The following is a 7,084-nucleotide window of genomic DNA, read 5'->3' on the forward strand; positions in this document are numbered from 1 at the left end:
GCTTTTAGGTTATCCTCCTACGTCTGATTAGTTGTCATTCATATCAGTTTAAGCCTGAGGCCCCTTTCAAATTCTCTAATGCACTTAACTCAGATTCCACACCATAAAGAAAGACCAAGGAGCTGACACAGAAAGCAACAGTTACTCCTCCATAAAAGTCAGCAGGGAAGGTTGGCGGGGGGGGGATTGCAAATACTTATAAATTAATATCATTTTCTTTATGCGTATCCAAGTTGTAAAGAAATACTAGGTTTACTATATGCCTTAAAAGAAAAGATACAGACCAGTAGGCTCAGTGGTTGAGTGTCCACCTATGAACCAGGAGGTCATGGTTCAATTCCCAGTGAGGGCACATGACTGGGTTGCGAGCTCCATCCCAGAAGGTGGCATGCAGAAGGCCTTTCAAATTCTCTAATGCACTTAACTCAGATTCCACACCATAAAGAAAGACCAAGGAGCTGACACAGAAAGCAACAGTTACTCCTCCATAAAAGTCAGCAGGGAAGGTTGGCGGGGGGGGGATTGCAAATACTTATAAATTAATATCATTTTCTTTATGCCTATCCAAGTTGTAAAGAAATACTAGGTCTACTATATGCCTTAAAAGAAAAGGTACAGCCCAGTAGTGTGGCTCAGTGGTTGAGTGTCCACCTATGAACCAGGAGGTCATGGTTCAATTCCTGGTGAGGGCACATGACTGGGTTACGAGCTCCATCCCAGAAGGTGGCATGCAGAAGGCAGCCAATCAATGATTCTCTCTCATCGTTTATGTTTCTATCTCTCTCTCCCCCTCCCTTCCTCTCTGAAATCAATAAAAAAGAGTTTTAAAAATGTTACATTTAAAACAAAGGATTTGTTTTTTTTTAAAGGTGCAAACAAATGCCTAGTGAGGAGGCACTATTGAGGCAGCTGTGTTGGTTTGGTTTGGGGTGGGATGAAAGGCCTAAGTTTAAATATTTGTACCAGATAAAAGAAGAAAGTGAGGATGGAAGGTATGCCCCCTCAAGGAAGGCAAAGACTTTTAATTCCAAAGCAAAGTACACAGGGACTAATTAAAATAATCTGAGAAACTGAAGATAAGGGCAGCCACTGTCCATTAACTGATGGTAAGACTCAGAGTAGTGGGCATAGCACTGGCCAAGTTTCTCAAGGTCTTCAGGGAACACTCATCCCAGGCATGTGATAAGTCTTTGGAATGGTGGGCTTAATTCACTTTTCAATATTTCATTATTATTTATAATAATAAAAGCTGTATTATCTTATATAATAAAATGCTAATATGCAAATCAACCAAACAGCAGAAAAAACAGTCACTATGATGCGCACTGACCACCAGGGGGCAAATGCTCAACACAGGAGCTGCCCCCTGGTGGTCAGTGCACTCCCACAAGGGGAGCACTGCTCAGACAAAAGCTGGGCTCAGACATGGGGAGCCTATAATAATAAAAGCTATATTATCTTATATAATAAAATACTAATATGCAAATCAACCAAACAGCAGAAAAAACAGTCACTATGATGCGCACTGACCACCAGGGGGCAAATGCTCAACACAGGAGCTGCCCCCTGGTGGTCAGTGCACTCCCACAAGGGGAGCACTGCTCAGACAAAAGCTGGGCTCAGACATGGGGAGCAGTCCTAAGCTGTCGTAAGACATCTCCCAAGGGTTCCCAGACTAGAAGAGGGAGCAGGCCTGGCTGAGGGACCGCCCCCTCCCCCCACAAGTGCACAAATTTCGTGCACTAGGCCTCTAGTCTGTAATAATATGCTAATTAGACTAGACATCCTTTCGGACGAAGCCAGGGCTGTGAGGGAGCCTGAGTCCTGGGTACCAGAGGGAAGCTGGTGCCAGCAGCTGGGGGAAGGAAGACCTACTATTGCATGAATTTCATGCATCGGGCCTCTAGTGTATTATAATATGGAAATAGTCAGGTTAGGACTTTATGTGAAATTTGGAAGATTTGATGCTGTGCTTTCTATATGACATGGTCTAGCACTGAGAGTTAAGGAAACGCTCCCTCAACTTTGTGAGCAGCTGTCAGGAGACAAAAACCACCACATTTGTTACGTTGACAGAACTTGATATACAGTGTTGTTAATAGGTACAAGGTTATAACCAGGTAACTAAAGTGTGAAAAGGAAAAGGGAACTCAGGCATAATGGAGACAGTGAATGAAGAAACACTTCCACCTCTAGGGATGAGGAAGAAAGGGAAGAAGTTGGAATTATTAAAATTTAGAAATATAAAGATGGCTGAAACTCAGCCTAAGAAAGGCACATCATGGGACAAGGACCCAGACCTCTTAGAATAGGCTGCTTGGCCTCTGATGAAGTGTCTTTGAACTTGGAAGAGAAGTCACATGGACTTGGGACCCAGACTTCTTAAGATGGGTTGCCAGGCAGCAGATGCTGGTGTCTGGGGATCTGTGGAGGTCAGTGTGAGAGGATGGGGAGGAGAGTATGAGGAAGCTGAGTCCATAAGGGCTGGAAAACTGCAAACAACATTCAGCTGCTGCACAGAAGGCAAAGAAGCACATCTGGGATGGTGCTTTCAGGAACTACAGCAGGCAGAGAGCACATGAGAGAAGCCTCTCCCATTTTGACAGATCCCAACATACAGGCATCCCCGAGACTAGCTCTACCCCAGCCGATTCTATGATTTGTCTATTGTAGCCAATAACTCTCCCCATGTGTGCCTACTCTTATTCCAACCAAGCTTCTGTCACTTATAATCAAAAGAGTCCTGCCTAAAGAGAGATGATCCCAGCACTGACACTAAAGCTGTGAGAGGGAAGAGAGATGGCACTTGCTTGCAGGGAATCAATACGGCCTCCTGAGCAAGGTGGAATCTGAAACAGCATGGAGCTCACACACGTGGAGACCAGAGGCGACAGGTTCTAGGGAGAGGGAAGACCATGCAAGAAAGCATAGCCATCAGAACGAGTAGAATTTGTTCAGGACAAAGAGGCCCATTGGGCCGGATTATAAGAAAGAAAACTAAGATGTCAATCCCACTGGTGTGTGTGTGTGTGGCTGATGCTTTCTCATCTCTCAAATTTCAGCTCAGATGTCTTCCCAAAGGAGTCTTCCCTGAGTACCCTATTTAACTGCCCTAGTCACTCACGGTCCCACACTTGCTTTATTGAATGCACAGCACTGATTTGTAATTTCATTGTGTGGGGGGTTTTTTGTTTGTTTGTTTGTTTTTGATCTGTATCCCCACTGGAATGAGAACACTCTGGTAGAAGCATCCTTTTCCATCTTAACTCTCATCAAGTCCCCAGTGCTCACAAAGAAGTCTGCCCGACACGGGCTCTCAGAAAATTCTCTGGAGTGAGCAGGTGGTGAGACTCGCAAGAGGAGCTGAAGCCACATGGTGGAGGGTGCAGCATCTGGACCTTATACTAAGACAGAACTAGACATAAACTGTCCGAGCTTTGTTGCCAGGCGATTCACCTGGTCTGAAGGAGGCAGAGACTGTGGTTAGGCATACACGGCAGGAAGAGCAGGGTAGGAGGCCGCTGAAAACACCTAAGCAATAGGTCATGTTCCTTCGGTCTAGCGCCAGTGATATCAACGAGTGACTTCCTGAACCTTCCCCCCCAGGAGAAGGAAGAATGAAAAATGGTTTGTTAACTCTTCCTTCCCTTTCTCTCTCAGAGCTGCAGACTTGCATCTTTCTTCAGATAAGGTTTGGTAACCATACATGAATGTCTTACACATGAATCTATAACAGCGATTCTCCCCTGCACTCGCCCCGCACCCCGTAATGGCTTTGAAAAGAAGACAGTGGCAGTGGCTGCTTGATCAGATAATGAGAGCAGAGGGATTCTCAGAGCTCCAGCAGCAAAGCTGTATTTCACCGTCTGTCCCCACCCCACACATCTGATTCTCAGAGCTCCAGCAGCAAAGCCTGTATTTCACCGTCTGTCCCCACCCCACACATCTGGGGTCTCTGAGCCAGATTAGCCCAGTCTTATCTTCTGCCACACAACCTGCTTCTAATCCCAAAGGATTTGCTCCCCAGGGACCATGTTCATTCAGTCTTGATTGCTTTGTTTGTTGTATTTTTGCATGTTTTTATATTTGATATAAATAGTATCCCGTAATATGAATTGCTTGGAACTTATTTTCTCCTAACCTTGGATTTTTATTTGGTTATATTGAAATAAGTAGCACTAGTCCATTCATATTCACTATTGTATTGTTTTTCCCGTAAGTGTGTATACTACTAATTATTTAGTCATTGTTTTGTTGAGGAATACTTAAGTTAATTCTAATTATTTGGTTTTACATGCAGTGTTACACTGAACAATTTTCCAAATGATTCCTTGGCAAATATGAAATAATTTCTGATATATATGGATATCTCCTATAAATACACACACAAAATTGCATATTCATTATATACTTTTGAATACGAAACTTTACAAAATGTAGCCAACTTGCAATCAAAAGGATTTTTACCAATTCACATTCCCACCAGTAGTCTATAAGAGTTAGCATTTTCCCCCACATTCTTGCCAAATGCTTGGAATTTCCCAAATATAGTTATTACAGAATGGCATTCACTGTTACTTTAATTTACATGAACCTGGCAGTTTGAGAGGTGAGCATGCTTTCATATCTTCACTAGTTGTGTTTCCTCTGTTTTGAGTGGCATTTTCAGTATGTTGTGCCCCTTGATCAACTTGCCTTTTGCACCTTGACTTGTAGGAATGCTTTGTAAAGTCTTTATATAATTATTTGCCAGTTTTATTCAGTGTAAATAACTATTCCAAGTCTGTTATTTGTATTTGGATTAAATTATTTTTAATTTTGAAACAGGTAACACATAACTTTTTTTACTTGTGATTTTTCTGACCAGTGTTAAAAAGTATTTCCAAATCCTGATGTCATAAAGATAGCCTCTTATATTGTATTCCTAAAGTTTTAAATGTTGATTTTCATGTGTAGAAATTTACTACTGGGATTTACCTTGCCTTAACTTTTCTCTGCCTCTTCTCAGGAACTCAGCTCTCAGGGAGAGATCCTTGATCCCCCTCTCATCTAAATCCTGATTCCTTACAAGACAACTTAGTTCCCAAGGTCCCCCAATTGCTCCAGCCCTCACTGACTTTCTTTCTCCTCCCTGGACTCCTAAGATACCATTGCTGCTTGGTATCTACCACAGATCCAATTTCAAGAAAAAGCACAGAATTGCTCCAGAAATTCCATCACATGTTGGCTGGCAGATCTTATAACTACACCTTTGCGCACACAGCTATCACCACAGACCAATATAGAGGAGACGTTTAAAAGATAATTCCACATGTCAATGTAACCAGTTTTATTTCCAGCCGAACACACATACAGAAAATGGCAAAGGGACAGAAACCTTATTCCAAAGTCCAGATCATCTCAATATCTAACAGGTCAGGTTGCAGTAGATTATACATATAATAGCATCAATCTTTGTGCTACAGAGAGCATTTGCCCATCTCTCCGATATGCATCCCTCCATATCACACATATGCACCCCATTGTCATCCAGGGGGTGAAGACATGATTGTAAATCTATTTCAAGCATGCATATTGCTATTTCGTTTCCAGAGCCGAGTCCCTTGTACCTAACCTATCGCTTTCCTTTTACACCTAGTCAAGTCCTATGTGGCTCATTGTCATGGTTATATTGACTCAGACTAGGAACTGGGGTTGTCCTAGAATACCCTTGAATAGGGTACTTCTCTTTTTTTCCCGTCTGTAAATTAGAATAACATCAATTGCAATCTCACAATATAATAGGAGGGTAATAAATCTACCCAGGTAACTGAGTTGTTCAGAAGATCAAATAAGATTGAGATTAAGCCTGTAAAGCTATCTATAAATGTAGGTATAATAAAATAAATCTGAAGGTATGAAAACACTTGAAAAATGTACAATGTCACTCAAATGTTATTTATTATCAGTTTTAGGGCTCTTTTGGTCTGTTATTCATTTGTCTGTCAGCACTCCAGATGAAGTGGGAAATTTTCCAATCGAATTTGCTTTCTCACTGATACACTGAGTGTTTCTTTCCTTTGAGGCCATCCTACCTTCCACAATACCCATCTCGGTGAGGGATCTGGGCACTTGTACTGAACTGAGCCAAATCATATCCATAGAGAGATAGCAGATAATTCCCAATAATGTTCCAAGACCTTGCACAGAGCAAACGTGGAAAAAATTTCAAAGTCAACTTTTGAATGTATCTCTTTATTCATGTCTGTCTATGGCTTCCTGTCTGGTGACTGTGTGTCTCTTTGTGGATCACAGTGTGTATGTAAATCCTTGACTACCTTCCTTGTGGGCAAGTCTGTGTGCTTAGAGCTGTTCTACACAAGTACTAGTAAGCTTTGCTATGTGTATCTAGGTTTGTCTGTCTGTCTTTGTATGTTGCATATCTTTCTATACCTATACCATGTATACCTGTGTGCATTGGTATGTGTGCCTATGTCCTATGTTATGAATATACATGTCTACTCTATGTGCCTGTGCCAGTGAACATTTCGGAATATGACTGTGTCTGAAGGGTGTATCTGGGGCTCCATAGCATGTGTGTGTCTCTGAGCATGTTTGTGTATCTATGTCAGTGATGGGTGGGTCTATGTCAATCAAACTATCTTGAAATGATATGTATGTGCCTGAGTTTTTATGTAACAACGGAAGGATTGAAAAACTTTTCTGTAGTCCAGCAATGCTCCTCTAAACTATTCTCTGTAGCCATCAAGCATCCCCCAGGAGCACATTGTTCAGAACTTGGCTGTGAAACAGACTCGCCTGGCTGCTTTTTAAACCATCCTGATGATATCACCCTATTGCTACCAAGTTTTAATTACTCTTTCCTGGAATGAGGTCCAGGCATCTGAAATCTTTTAAGCCTACCCCCCACTCCCCTACTTCCAGGTATAAAGCCAGATTTGAGAACCACCATTCCAGAGAAAAGGCTGAAATTCTTCATGGGCAGTGTCAATGTGTGTCCACTCTGTATGTCTTTACTTATATAACAGTGGAAGAGAAGAAAGGATTTACATCTTAGGCAGAAAAGGACCGATCCCCTCCTTTC

This window comes from Myotis davidii, unplaced genomic scaffold (genome assembly GCF_000327345.1).
Source record: "Myotis davidii unplaced genomic scaffold, ASM32734v1 scaffold107, whole genome shotgun sequence".
Taxonomy (NCBI): Eukaryota; Metazoa; Chordata; class Mammalia; order Chiroptera; family Vespertilionidae; genus Myotis; species Myotis davidii.